A 14,670-nucleotide genomic window follows, 5' to 3' on the forward strand; every position below is an offset into this window, starting at 1 on the left:
GATCATGCGGCAAGGGCCAGCATAACATGACATAAGTTTTCGCATAGGCTTACGATATGTGACGGTATAAGACGATGATGACGATGGCATCTAGAACAGCGAACAGTCTCTTGCTGTAGCGTTTTTTTTTTTTTGCGCCACAGTTCGGAGTGTTTCCAATCGCTCAATTCCTCCGATCCAATATGTGACCTGATCCGTGAATCCACCATCATCACCTGATGATAACGGCGATATTTATAGGCATGTCATTTATTGGTATGTCACGGGGCGGCGACAAATAGTCACCGAACCTGCTTGAGGTAATCAGGTTTTATTACGTCTGTTGCAGCCTATACAGTGAAAGCTCGTTAATTCGAACTTCAATAATTCGAATTTATGGATAATTCGAACTGTACGATTTGGTCCGGCCAAGCTCCACAGAAGTCTATGTATAAAGAAGTCCGTTAATTCGAACACGAGAAGGTTCCCTCACGGATAATTCGAACTACGCTCGCCTGGCACACGGCCAGAGAAACGCGCCTACTGCCAACACACAAGGCTGTATTGCCTCCGAAACGGAGAGAACGGCGAGAGAAGGCAAAATCGGAAAAAAATCTAACCGACGCGGGGTCAGCCAGAAGGCAGCGGCGGCTGCCGCCATAGAGTTTCTCACTATAACACCTAGAGGGTAATCTGGCGCCACCGTCTATGGGAGTTTCTTAAGGGGGCACCGTGCCGTCATGGGAATGACGGTATATGTGTCTGCGAGGCTCGTGTTGGCTGGTGTTGTAAGAGGCTTCGTCTAAAACGTGGATATGGCTACGCAAATAACGCGTTCTCAAAGTAAAATCTTCATAAAATGTTTCCATTTACGCATATTACATCTTTACTCACCCACGATGCATGACCAAGCGAAGAAAAGCAAGAACAGACGACCAACTGTTTCAAAGCGAGCGCGAACCTTGTCGTCTGTCCTCCAACTTTAGTGGCCCACTGATACTTTTTACGTAACATGTAGTCGTACACACAATAACAAGTTCTCATAGTTAAACAAAAAATGTTTTCGCGTAATAATAAAGTTAAAACAGCTTTTCGCGTGCTGTTCTAGTAGAAAATGAATCATTGTGACAGACGGAACGGTACTTGCTAAGCGCGTCTTCAAGGTGTCCTGTCTCTACGAGAACGATGCCAATCCGAATCCACAATATACCGGCATTCCCATGCATACCACAGCGCAGCAGCGCCAGATTTCCCTCTAGGTAGTGTAGTGAGAAACTCTATGGCTGCCGCCTCTCCGTTCTACGTAACCTCCGAGACTTCTTGCCCGGTGCGAATCTCGGAGGCTTCGCAAATCTTGTACAGCTGCTAATGCTGTGCGGGGATGGCACGGCAAGCGCCAAAACACAGCGAATCAAGTACGTCGCAGCTGCGCTTGCAATCGAGAACCCACGAATCAGGGCCTTCGCCACCTTCACATGTTCAGCGTCTTTGTCTCGGCAGTCTTCATCGGTTGTGCACCTCTGTTTTCAGCTTAGGAGGCATCGGCCGTCGCGATTCATTGTGATGGTGTTAAGCCTCGGCTAACGTTCGTTTCATTGGACATCGGTGGTGTGGCACAGTCGGACCCAGAGCTTCGACTCGAAGATGGCATGTGCCCGCGGCACACGCCATCACTTTTTGACTCGCCAAATTTCTGACATGCCCTACTGCTTCCAAATCGCAGTGTACTGTTGCTCTCGTTCACTTTCGTTAGTTCGAACTTTCGTTAATTCGAACTGAAGCGGCTTCCCCTTGCGGTTCGAATTAACGAGCTTTTACTGTATAGCATTTCGCCTATCTCTCGTCTGTCTTTCATGTCTTCATTAGAACCTATATATCCTTAATTCACAGTTAACTATTTCTGTAAATACTCCGGCTCCATCAATCTCCTGTCTTTTTCTTTTAAAGCGATAGCTTCACTGGCCGCGAACTTGCGATTTCACCGTGGCGGTGCTCCGAGGAGGCGCATGACGTCACAACGCGCGCCTCACACGGATATTTCTCTCTCTCTCTCTTTCTCTCTCGCTCCCTAGTCACTACTGCGCATGCAACACTAGTAGCACCGAGCCACAGGTGTTCCGCCGCTGCACAGCGCCGCGCCTTTCAGCCGCCGCCGTTTGGTATGACGTCACACTGCGTTCCTCGTCGTTGCGCTCGCCTCCGCTCGCTTCGCCAGCTGCGTCGCATGCCTGATAACATGTCGGAGGATTGAAAAGGAGAGCTCGCGTGCGCCGCAACCACAGTTGAGGCGGCAGCATGCATGACAGCGACAATTCTGATAAGCCGGAGGAGGCGTGGAATTGACATCGGAACGAGACGAAGAGGAAACGAATCGCCCAGGAAACAGACGAACAGCGCGCCGAACGACTTAGTCTGGACAACCAGACTAACCTGGACTTGCAATCAAGATTAACCAAGGCTAACCATGCTATGCCTTAGCTTTTGCTACGTATATCCTGGCATAGCCAAGCTAAGCCACTGCCAATTTTTTTTACACCAGTACTCTAAACGTCTATTGCCTATATATCTGAATCAGTGACCAGTTAATGCTTACATCCGCATTGGATGTCCGCGGGAGATGGACGTTTCCTTCGAGTATTGCTGAGTGAATAACTCGGCATTCGACTACGACATATGCCGAGTTATGTCCGGACATTTCCTGAAACAGACACATGCCTCATCCTGCTGCTGCGAATATATGCACCGGTATTTTTTCTGTGGGATAAGAAAACAGCTGATTGGGTAAGGGAACAAACGCGAGTTAATGATATCTTAGTTGAAATCAAGAAAACGAAATGGGTATGGGCAGGGCACGTAATGAGGAGGGAAGATAACCGATGGTCATTAAGAGTTACGGAATGGATTCCAAGGGAAGGGAAGCGTAGCAGGGGGCGGCAGAAAGTTAGGTGGGCGGCTGAGATTAAGAAGTTTGCAGGGACAACATGGCCACAATTAGTACATGACCGGGGTAGTTGGAGAAGTACGGGAGAGGCCTTTGCCCTGCAGTGGGCGTAACCAGGTTGCTGCTGCTGCTGCTGCTGCTGCTGCTGATGATGATGATGATGATGATTTTTTCTGTCCTGAGGCATCCAGCTCGGAACTGTGCGAGATCCGGGATTAGCTTCATGCACGTAGGACCCAGGGTTCGTGTCCAGGCCGGGTTGAGGTTGTTCTCATAGTGCGCGCACACAGAGCTGTATTTGTGCGAACAACGCTGAGAATGAGCCAGTGCTGCACTGAGCACGCGATGAGAACGACAGCGATTCACTTATCTCGTTCTGGCGGTTAAGTGCGGCTGAATCTTGGTTTGAGCTAGTCGGAAGGTCAAAATTGAAGTAATTCACGGTGCAAACTAGACGAAATGCTAGGAAAGAACTCAAAGTAGAAGAAATTTGTTCCAGCAGAATCTTGGTTCAAGCTGGTCCGTCCTGTCGTTGTGTTAATTGTCCTCGTCTATAGTATGCGCCGTGAATTTAATTCTAGCCATGGTATAGTTAACCCGAGAACGTCAAATATCGCACATCTCATGTTGAGCTATTCGATTCTCCGTGCTACATCATGTCACCGTATCTCTTTTAGCCTGCCCATGAGAACAACAACGCACCTCATGCAGCGCTACGTTAGGCTGCACCCCCCCCCCCCAATCGGCTTTTTATAAGTTTCCTGAAAGAAAAAGGAAAACCTGTAGTTCAGCGGAAAAGTCTTTCGGGAACGACAACTCCCGAGCATGAAGTCAACCGAGACGCACCCAAAAAAGAACTCGTACCAGGCAGTATACAAGTCGTCGCTGGAAAAGTATAATCGCCACTTGAATATTCATGAGGCTTTCTTCCTTTTCCGCGTATAGTGTGCTCAGTGTTCGCATCCAAGTTTCTGCCAGGCGGCGACACCTTCACTCTCGCGTCACCACGGCAGCAATGAGTGCTTAACGATCGATGCTGCCGTCAATGTGAAATGACAGTCATCACAATCAATACGCAGAATTCGGTGCAAAGCGGAACCGTGCACATATAGTATACGCCTGCGACATAACGCACGCGATATTCAGCGCTTCACACACGCTCTCTGATGGAATATGTCATGAATAATTAAGAAGGTAAAGCCAGGGACAGCGCTGCTTCGATCTCGCGAGAACGAAAGTTAGGCCTAGCGTCAAGCTGACGACGAACTACATATGTCAGCGAGGCGCGGAACAAGCGCCACGAATAATAGAAAGCGCTAACTAACACGCAGAACTGGCTTCGAACTGATTCAATTATATATACGTGAAGGCGTCCACGAAACAAGGGCCGTATATATATCATCGATCGATAACTCGCGGAAATGCTTTCAGATTTGCGTGACCATATATACGGGCAAAATTGGCGACATATGTCCAAGCGGAGCTCGACCGCTCCACAACGACACGTACGGCACACCCTGAGCACTAGAGCCGTCTTGCAACGTCTCTTTAGTCCAACACTTTTAGCCTACCTTGTTTTTCAAATTATATATCTGCTCTCAGCATGTCAGAAAACTGAGATAAAACAGTTAGTTTCGCGCAAAGCGCGATGTATTGACAGCGAAATAGCAACGTATAGCGTTGCCCTAGGACTCCTAGCGCGGTGTTCCAACCACACGCTGGTGCAATATGTTTGCGTGACGCAGCGTTCCAGGGCAACTCCTGCTGCATGGGCAGAATCAAGGAACATCACCCCGGCAGATACCAGGCGTCTCACAACGCATAGCGGAGCGTCGCCGGTGGCGCCGCCTGGTCGACAGTGCACGAGATGAGACCAACGGGAAACCGTCGGCGATATATATAGTCGGCGCGCCCAGTGCAATATCACGTGACGTCAGCTTCACGTTTACTGCAAGCGTGTCGCTCAAAGCAGTGCGCGTATACACACAACAGATCGGCAGGAACGCGATAGCACTTATAGCCATAGAGTTTCCTATGCTTATGGCGGCGCGCAAACAACACTAACGTCAACCGCGGGAAGGAGAACGCTGCTTTGGCTCCACCGCCGAGGCTAGAGTCTGATGCGGTTAAGTGTACAGCGTTGACGGTGCGTCGGCGCCGTCCTTCGTCCTTGGTGCATGCCAGATAGGCGCTGCGCGTCGCTGGAGAAGGTCCCCGAACCCTCTGCGCACGAGCCGCGCATGCGCCGTTCAGTGGGACAGCACGGCGACGGCGACGGCGGCGTTTCTGCGCCTGCAGACCCGTGTAATTCGTCACTGCATTAAAGGAATTGCGATAATTGAAGCCCACAAGCCTAAACTATCTTTCGCGGACAACGGTCCCCGACTGGTGGCGCCGCGGCGGATGACAGCGTTTTCGATGCACGCAGCAGGCAGCTCCTTTTCAGTTTTTTTTTTTTCAATCCAGCGGCCGTGGAGAGTTACCTAGCTGGACTTCGATTTTCGCGGCTCTCTGGTTCCGCATTTAGCTATCCCATTACGTATATAGAACCGCGACGCCCAATAGACAAATGAGATTGGCGCGGTGGAAGCTGGCGCGCTACGATTGCCAAGCCTGGGTCAGCTTGTTGATGGCCACACGGCCTCCGCGAGCTAGGAAGGTTGGCGTGTTGATGGCGTACTTTTCATGGCACACCACCTTTGGCGTGGCTGTCGCAATAATTCGGCGATAAACAAAATCCCCGTAAAACGTAATGTCGTATAGTTTTCTCACAGTACTCGCAATTTTGTGCGAACGCAAAAGTAAATCGCAATTTAAATTTTAAACAACCATCCCCACTCTGCGAAGATGGAATGGTGGCGGGAACAGTTTGCTTTTCGTTTGAGAGCTTTGAATGTCGTCACCTTTCGCTGCTACTCCATCTTCACAGAGCGGAATGGTTGTCATTTCCTTTTTTCAAACAGTACGTTTCACAACCTCCACCCTCCCCCTACACCTCCCAGTGCTAGATTTCTTTTTTTCACGGCAAGGGGTGTGGCAGGTTTACCGAAAGCTCATTCAAATATCTTCTTTTTATCGGGAGGAGAGCCCGCGCATGGACACCCCTTTTAATGCGACTCGCTAGCCATTTACGTGAATTCGCCGAACTTCTACTATTCGATCGATATGCCCAAGTCTGGCGCACTAAGGCTTGGTGCGCTTCCCAATACAGTCAGTGCAACATGCCTGTTTGACATGGGTGCGGCGCCATAACTGCCGTAATCGAGCAAACGCCTAGTTTTAATCATAGTATACAGGTTCCTTCGCTTCAACTATAGTTCTCACTGTTTCAGTTGAGTGCATCAGCCGAAAGTTCCGCAAAGTTCCGTGTCTCTAGATCTTTTTTTTCTTTTTCACTGGAAAGTGGGGTATATGAATAGCGCAGGCAAAAAGAAAAGAAAGAGAAAGAGAAAAGAAGGCCGTCTGCATCGAAAAACGTTAAACGCAGCGACAGCCAGTTCCGCGAAAAAAGTTGGCGATTACATCGGTCAGGCGGGGGGGTGGGGTGGGGGGGGGGGTGGAGGGCGTCCGCAAAATGACCCGCCGGAACACGGTTCATCTTCTTTGTTCTTATCTCGCTTATTTTTTTTTTCCGTCTCTCTTTTTTCGGCAAAGGAGGCGGAGGCTATTGCCCGTGCATTTACTATATTCCTCAAGTTGACTGCGCAAATAGAAAATGGCGTATCATAGACGCATATATACATACATCTACATATACATATACAAATACGATGCTCGGGTTGGTAACAAACCTTGTCTGCCTGTCACGCACCTGGCCGTACCTGACACGCTCACATCGCGACGCGGCTGACACGAGTTGACAGACACCGCGTGCTGCAGGCCGGTATAGGCGTACCGGTCATTGCTGCGGGTGGTCACGCAATGTACCCATCCGTTTGGTGGGACCGATGGCTTTCTTTGTTTTTTTTTTATTTCCCCCTTCGCCTGTCTGCACATTTCCATTTCTATCTTTCTCTCTCTCTCTCTTACCTGCCGTATTCTGCTCGAACACTGTCTCTTCGCGCGTGCTTGTGCCGGCACCGCCTTCTGTATCGATCGCTTTCCGCTAATAAGAACTCATTCTGTCGTCCTGTCAGCGTACCCGGTGTGTATGACGCCACATGTTACTCTTGATTTTCTTTCCCTGTTACTCGAATTCCCTGGATATATACGTGTACGTGGTACAGGTCAATTATAAAAGTACAGCACAACAAGAGAGACATGGCAAATGCAGTCAAACCTCGTTATAACGAAACGGGATATAGCGAAGTAATTGAAATTCCCCTTCAAATTCTCAGATAGATTGATGCCGCAGTACACGCAATAATGGGTGTAACGAAGGAACGGATATAACGAATTTTGGCTCCCTCTTCAACTTCGTTATAACGAAATTTAACTTATGTGCAATAAGTGGTACAAGCAAGTTCAAAAAGAAAAGAATAAGAAAACACTCAATCACAACAATAAATAAAAGAAGGTGGAATTATTGCGAAATTAGAAAGGCAGCTATAGAAAGACTAAGAAAGCTACTCAACACTGTTGTTGACAAATTATTATACAGCCAATATAGCAAAGCGGATGAATCTGAATCTGAAAGTGGGAGAATTTCGGGAAAGTCAGTTCTTTCACTGATAATGACAAGGCGATGAATTACGATATTTAATAATCCGGGCAAGAATCAGTAGAACTTGCTTGTTCACTGCGGCTTGAAGCGCGTGATGCGCTAGAAAAAAATTCGAGCATGCGCGACCGGATACCATGCAGGTTACTGCGACAAAGATTGCGAGAGAAATACAGACGGGCGACGACGGCACATTGAAGCGTCGACGGAATGCGAAATTAAAAGTTACCACAGGCGAGCTTCAACGAAATTTGAACCGCTTAGAAAGCCTAGTATGTTTATTACAGTGTAAGCGTCCACATGAGCCAGACGAAGTCAAGCCGAGCCTGGTTAGCCGGCCAAAATGCGGCTGATCGAGCGCCGATGCGATTTCGGTGAACCCGCCTACAAGGAGTGAGTTGACTTGCGCAACTATCTTGCCATGATGCCCGTGAAACACGGTAGAATCAGCTGGGCCAGTTTGACTTGTTACTCGACCCACTCGCAATGAAATCGTGTAAACGAACCTTATACGAACGCCCGGAAGAGCGCTTCTTTGCAATGCAGTCCAAAACGTGCCGATTTCGAGAGAACCGTAAAAGAGGTCAATGATGCGTCGATGTCATACATAAGGTTCGAAGCGCAAGGCTGACCTCTCAGAAGTATGTACAGTCGAATCCGTGTATAACTAAACCGGATAAAACGAATAATTGGGTATATCGAACGCGCGAAATGCGCTGACCGATACTCGTATGAAATACGGCAGGCATTACCAAGTCGTGACCGCGACAACGTGTCGGTCGGTCGGTCGGTCGGTCGGTCGGTCGGTCGGTCGGTCGGTCGGTCGGTCGGTCGGTCGGTCGGTCGGTCGGTCGGTCGGTCGGTCGGTCGGTCGGTCGGTCGGTCGGTCGGTCGGTCAATCAATCACTTCAGTGTGGTACAGACAAAAAAGGCCATCTATCAGGCTTGACGAGGTTTGCAACCCCGAGTACTGGCAGGCAAGGCTCATGACAAATACAGCACGTCAATAGAAATAAACTGAACAGTGTACAGAAGTCAGGTGTATCAATTGCATGGTCTTAAATCAGTTGCTACTGTCATATAATACTGGTAAAAAAACATAAAACATTGTGTAAAAAAACGCTAGTAAAGACAAAAAGGTTCGCACGAGTACATGAATACCGCATGAGATTACACATTGTGACCGGTGCACGCTATCCCTGGAAAGAAATGTGCACAATCATTGCATGCTACCGGTATTAACGTACGGGGTGGACTGTAAATGTGAGGCAAAAGACGGGAGATCACACGAAAATACGAGGCACACCGGGAAAGATGCGAGTCTCGTGTATATTGCCCACCGCCACCATCATCATCAGCGTATATTTTACGTGTGTGTGTGTGAAGTGATTTTAGAGAGAATGGAAGAGATAAGTGCAGTGCCGTAACTGTCTCTCACAGGAGGACACCTCAACAGTGCTGCACGGGGAAAGGGGTGCGGGGAGAAAAAGATGAAGAGAGAGAGAGAGAGTAAAGGAGAAGGCGGCAAAAAAAAAAAACATCCACTGCAGGACTTACGTAACCTATATACGCATTTGCCAAGAGGCTCTGATTCAGACGCTGTTATATTATATTACGCCGATTTCATGAGGTCCCTAAACTGCGAATTGGGTTTTAAAGACTGACGGGGGACGCAGCAGTCGAGTGCTCCAAATTAATTGCGATCCCCGGCAGTCCTGTTAGCGTGCCCCCCCCCCCCCTAATTATCTAAGTCACGTGAGCGTGCCTGCATTTCGCACCCACAGAAATGCAGTCCCCCTGCGCCTGGGATTCGAGCCCGCGACCTCGTTCTAAGCGTTCGGACAATTACGTCACGGCCCGGTGCTACGGTGTCCCACAGACGACGTTGCCTCGGTACGCTAAGCCCCATCTGTCAACACTCGATCAGTCACTCAATAAATTTCTACAGCAAGGACAAGTTCCACATATGGCATACACATCCGAGCACGCATATACACTCTTAGAAAAATTTACACCCTTTGGGGCTTATCTTGTCCCACAACGATAATCGTCATCCGTCTTGCCCGCGTTTGCTTTCTCTAACGCGGCGAGACCGGTACTTCCCAGTCACGAACGGCATGCGCCTTATCAGTGTGACGCAGCATTCTCGACAGGAAATAGCGAGCGCCGAGTTTTCAGGAAAGGAAACGCAAACAAGCCAGATGACGATTATTGTTGTGGGACAAATTTACGCCCCAAAGGGTGCAACAGTTTTAAGAGTGTACACAGGAGGGGAGGAGGGGGGGATTTTATTTATTTCCTTATTTATGTATTTGTTTCCTTCATTCCGTTCTTCCTTCATTCTTCTTTCTTTCCTTTCATTGGTTGCAAAATTAAAGAAAAAAAGATGGCGACGTGCCAGAAAAATACGCATTGCGTGACTGCACAGTTTCGGCGGCACGAACGAATTCGAGCGATATCGCGCGGTGTGACTGGAGCCGCGCAGCGAAGCTATGTCACGTGATACTTGTCTAAAATGACGAAGCGATTGACATTTACGAGGCGTCTGTGCTGGATCGTCCTGACAAGCACCCTCTGTACCTCTCTTATTTGTTCTTCAGGCTAGTGCTATACACGCAAAGGTCGCAAGTCACGGGCGACTACGAGTTTCATTTTCCAATCACACGTCTGGAATCGCGTCGAGGGTTTTTGTTTGTATAAAATGCCGTAACATATAACACGGCAAGTCGATAACTTCATGAGGTGTGTTACATTTAATAGAACTCAAATTTTTTTTTTCAATTTGTACCACCAATTCCTCTTGGAAAAACTCTTGAAAATTGCTAAGATCCAGAAAACGTAAACATAAGTCTACAAATTTGTAACTCAGAAAAAAGAACGATACCACAATTCTGTAAAGTGCACCTAATAATATATCTAATGTGGATAAAATCGATGTATCACGTAGGACGCCCACAAATTTACCACTAATATGTGAGCAGGACATTCTTCAAAACCCTTGTAAACATTGTAACAAATTTACGCGATGTATAAATTAATAGACAGAATTTCTCCGTTTTAGACTCTCTATAACGGATGCAGTTTACAGAACTATATCTCCAGAAGCGTAGAGTGTCGGACCAGTTGGTGTATCTCGTGGTGTCGCTGAGCGGAAATACGGGCGGGAAGAAACGGAGTGCGACAGGACAGAGGCTCACAACTGAAGTACAATGAAAGGTTTTCCATGAAGCGGAAGTCCACACATGCGCAGTCAGAAGGCTGATACAAAGCCCACGCATGTTCACATGCAAAAGTTATTTGTAAAAAAAAATATGCTAACGCCCAAGGAGATGACTAATTTCGTTATCCGTCAGCGCAACTGACGGGACACTGACACACGTGGCAGGTTGTGCATATTCAAATGATGATTATGATGATGTCTAACGACATCTCAATTGAGAGCCGGGGCGGCGACAAATGGTCACATCGGCTGCTTTAGCTAACCAAGCCGTACTACAGCTACATATTATACCAGGCTTTGTTACAAGCCTTTATCTATTGCCATGTTTTACTACATATATTGACTGATTGTCCAGCCTCAATAATTTACCTCACCAGTCTGTCATCAGACTTGTTTAAAACGGGTGCATTTCAACATAGCGAGGTGTAAGCGCAAGCTTTGATGTGTTCAGGTGCATACTACCATATACAGCCTTTAAATGAGTGTTTTAATTCGGCATGTTACGAATTTGTAAGCTTCGTGCTTCTGTACTTGTTTATCCTATACCGATTTGTGGCAATTCCTTTTGAACCTCCCATTCCGTAATTCATGATTATGCTTCCCACCTTTGCTAGAATTCAGCTTTCTCTCTCAAATGAAACAACTTTCAGTCAAATCGCTCCACCGGTTGTCGAATAAAAAAATTTCTGCGTTTTAGAAGTGTTTGAAGTGGAAAACCGGAGAAATAGTGATTTCACGATAAAGGTTGTGTCAAACGACACGCAGGAATATTAAAATGTGCTAGTAAATTACACTTATACAATAGCCAGTCTTGGGAAAAGGCTTAGCAAGACAGAAAAGATGCGAACGACAGCTGGCGACGCCGCCTTGAAGTTCCTGCATTAGGCAATTGCCGTGACGTCAGTGGTTTTGACGGCGTTCATACAATCACACAGATGAATGACGTCACACTGAAGTTAGCGGCAATAGTATTCCGGCGCCATACTTACAAAATTTCTATACGCGTGTCAAGGGGAGGGTGAAGGAAAGGGAAAATTGATCGTTCTTTTCTAAACGAGTAATGAACCTGGCTCCACGAAATAATTTTTTTTCTTGACATTAAGAGAAAGAAATAGAGCTGGGCGAACCATGTAATATTGATGGTAGATAACCGTTGGACCATTACATTTAAAGAATGACCCACCGTGGTTGCTCAGTGGCTATGGTGCTGGGCTCCTGAGCACGAGGTCGCGGGATCGAATCCTGGCCACGGCGGCCGCATTTCGATGGAGGCGAAACATGAAAACGTACCCGTGTACTTAGATTTGATGCGCGTTAAAGAACCCCAGGGTGGTTGAAATTTCCGGAGTCTTCCACTACGGCGTGCCTCATAATTAGAAAATGGTTTTGGAACGTAAAACCCCATAATTTAATTAAGAGTTAAAGAGTGGGTGCCAAGGGAAGGTAAGCCCAGTCGAGGACAGCAGAAAATTAGGTGAGGTGATGAAATTAGGAAATTTGCAGACCCAAGTTGGAATCAACCAGCGCAAGACAGGAGTAATTGGAGGTCGCTGGAAGAGGCCTTCGTCCTCCACTGGACATACAAATAGGCTGACGATTATGATATTGTTGTGACCTATGAAACCTTCTTTCCCGATAAGAGTGATATTTTGGTATTGTAGAAGGGTAATTTCCTAATAGAGCTCGAGTTAGTTTGATCTTCAGTTAGTTTTCAGTGCATGCCAAAAGCGCCATCAAACGCCGCCAGGTGGCGTGGTGCTCTTTAGTGCTCTATCTCATAGGTAACGGTACAATATAGTGATAGAGGTTTGAAATACGAAAGTTAAGATCGAAATCAAATGGGCTAAAATACGATAAATGTAATAAAACCTGAATAAATGAAGCAGGCTAGGTGACTATTTGTCTCTGCCCAGTTTCAAAGGGGATGCCTATAAATATCATCATCGTCATCTTTGTAAGCATTGTAATTGAATGTAAAGATATAGCCCGGACCGTAGGGAACGACCACCTCCCAGATGCGCTCCTACAAGCAAGAGACATTCAGGGTACAGGTGAAAAAAATGCAGGGAGGAGCTGGAACCGCGAGTCTTCAATGTATAGAGATAGACAATCAGTCAATATATGTAGTAAAACATGGTAATAAATAAAGAGTTGTAATAAAGCCTGGTAATATGTAGCTGTAGTAAAGCCTGGCTAGCTGAAGCAGCCGATGTGACTATTTGTCGCCGCCTCGGTTCTTAATTAAGAGGTCATTAGACATCATCATCACCATCATCTGAATAAATAAACCTCGCATTGCAAACCCTGCACAAACACGCAGGCCCGAATAGCCCCATAATTGTCGGCGGCATCTCTTTGAATCAATTATGGGAGCGGTCCCGCCGTGAACAGCTGTAGCCTGATGAGCTACAGTCACCCGCTTCAAATAGACGAGGATTCTACGATCCGAAGCTGCATATAATACTAATGCGGTGCCTTGAAAGTTCAAAGGGTCAATGTAACTTTTTGTTTGTTATTGAAAGGACTGTCGCTAGCTAAGCAGATGTTTTTGCAGATGTGGTTTATGCTCTCTGGCCCCGAAAGAACGCTTTGTGTGAAGAAATTTGTCGGTAAGCAGATCTTCTAACCGCGCACATGATCGGATGATTCCCTATAATCAAAAGCGGTGTCCGTTAAAAAAAGGAGGAACAGGAAAACTGGACACGAAACAAAAATTCGGCCACCGAGATAAAATTTAACATAGCAACCGCGCGCCAATTTCGCCCACAAAGCGCTCATGTAATGAACTTCCACACAAAGAGAGCAGTGTCCGCGCACAAGCTCACTATCGTAAGAAGCATATGAGCATTGTACTGCGATCCATATAAAATCGCGGGGCCAATGAGTATAACGTGCGCTTCGTCGAGCCGCCCGACAATCATAATGGGCGATTATATTACGCAGCTGCGACCTCGTCTCAGTGATTACGACGGCGCTTGGAAGAGCACCCAACAACAGGGCAACAAGAACCGTGATGGTCGGCGATAGCGCGACAGGAGACACTGTATAAACTCACAGCTGGCACACCTCGACGAGCTCCAGTCGAGATCCGTGTTCGTCGACGCTGTCAATCAGAAGAACCGGCGACTCGATTCAAACGTACAAACGTCCTCGCACGCCGCCCGAAACAAACGTTTAACGCCCGCGCCGCAAAGTTGGCGGTTCCTTTCTCTTGTTTTCCGTTAAACTTCGCTAAAAGGCGTCCCGATCAAAGGAAAGCGAAAGCGAGCGGGGGGATTAACGCAGCAGCAGGTGACCTGCGTCGGTTGGTCGCGCGAGAGCGGCAAGCTTACCTTTCTTTCTTTTCAGGCCGAACGTAGGCTGTCACGCTTCTCCACTTAATCCATGGACCGTTACTCGAACCCACGCGCCACGCACACGGCACACGACTCGAGTGAGAGCGGAATGCCGAGAGAGCCGCTCAGCTCGAGCGAGAAGAGCGGCTCCTCTGAAGAAGCCGTTTTTTGTGTGCGTCCCAACACAAGCACACACACAGACGCATGCGAAACCAAAACCAGTCTGAAAAAGCCCGCCAGCTCGCCCGCGCCGATTGACGGCGACGCCCATCTCCCTCTCTGCGGACTATTTCTAGCGTCGTCATATCACGTGATTATAGAGTGCTGCGGTTACCGCTCTTCTTGTCCTTGCACACCTTGTATCACTCCGCGTGGTCCGTTCAAAAAATGAGAGAACGATTACTGCAAGCGCGCTCGTTTCAGGAGGGCGGTAGCCGCCTCAAAAACTAATTATAAGGTTGTCTAAGCAAAAATAAAAAATATTGAAGAGTGTGTACACTCAATGTGCCGACGGTGTTTTCGAACTACTTCTAAT

At 47.7% G+C, this 14,670-nt stretch overlaps 1 protein-coding gene across 2 annotated transcripts in view; it reads right to left on the reverse strand.

Annotated features, from left to right (window-relative positions):
• The window catches only part of LOC135915806 (uncharacterized), a 90,917-nt gene extending 76,545 nt beyond the window's left edge, over positions 1–14,372 (reverse strand). Inside the window, exons 1-2 of one of the 2 annotated variants that reach the window (XM_065448948.1) lie at positions 14,133–14,372; positions 8,333–8,486 (exon numbers count right to left, since the gene is read on the reverse strand). The gene's annotated coding sequence lies outside the window, so the exon portion shown is untranslated. The remainder of the gene's footprint in view (positions 1–8,332; positions 8,487–14,132) is intronic. The other variant, XM_065448947.1, reaches the window with a different exon arrangement.
• Between the last annotated feature and the right edge of the window lie 298 nt (positions 14,373–14,670).

The sequence above is a fragment of the Dermacentor albipictus genome, chromosome 10 (assembly GCF_038994185.2).
Source record: "Dermacentor albipictus isolate Rhodes 1998 colony chromosome 10, USDA_Dalb.pri_finalv2, whole genome shotgun sequence".
In the NCBI taxonomy this organism is placed as follows: Eukaryota; Metazoa; Arthropoda; class Arachnida; order Ixodida; family Ixodidae; genus Dermacentor; species Dermacentor albipictus.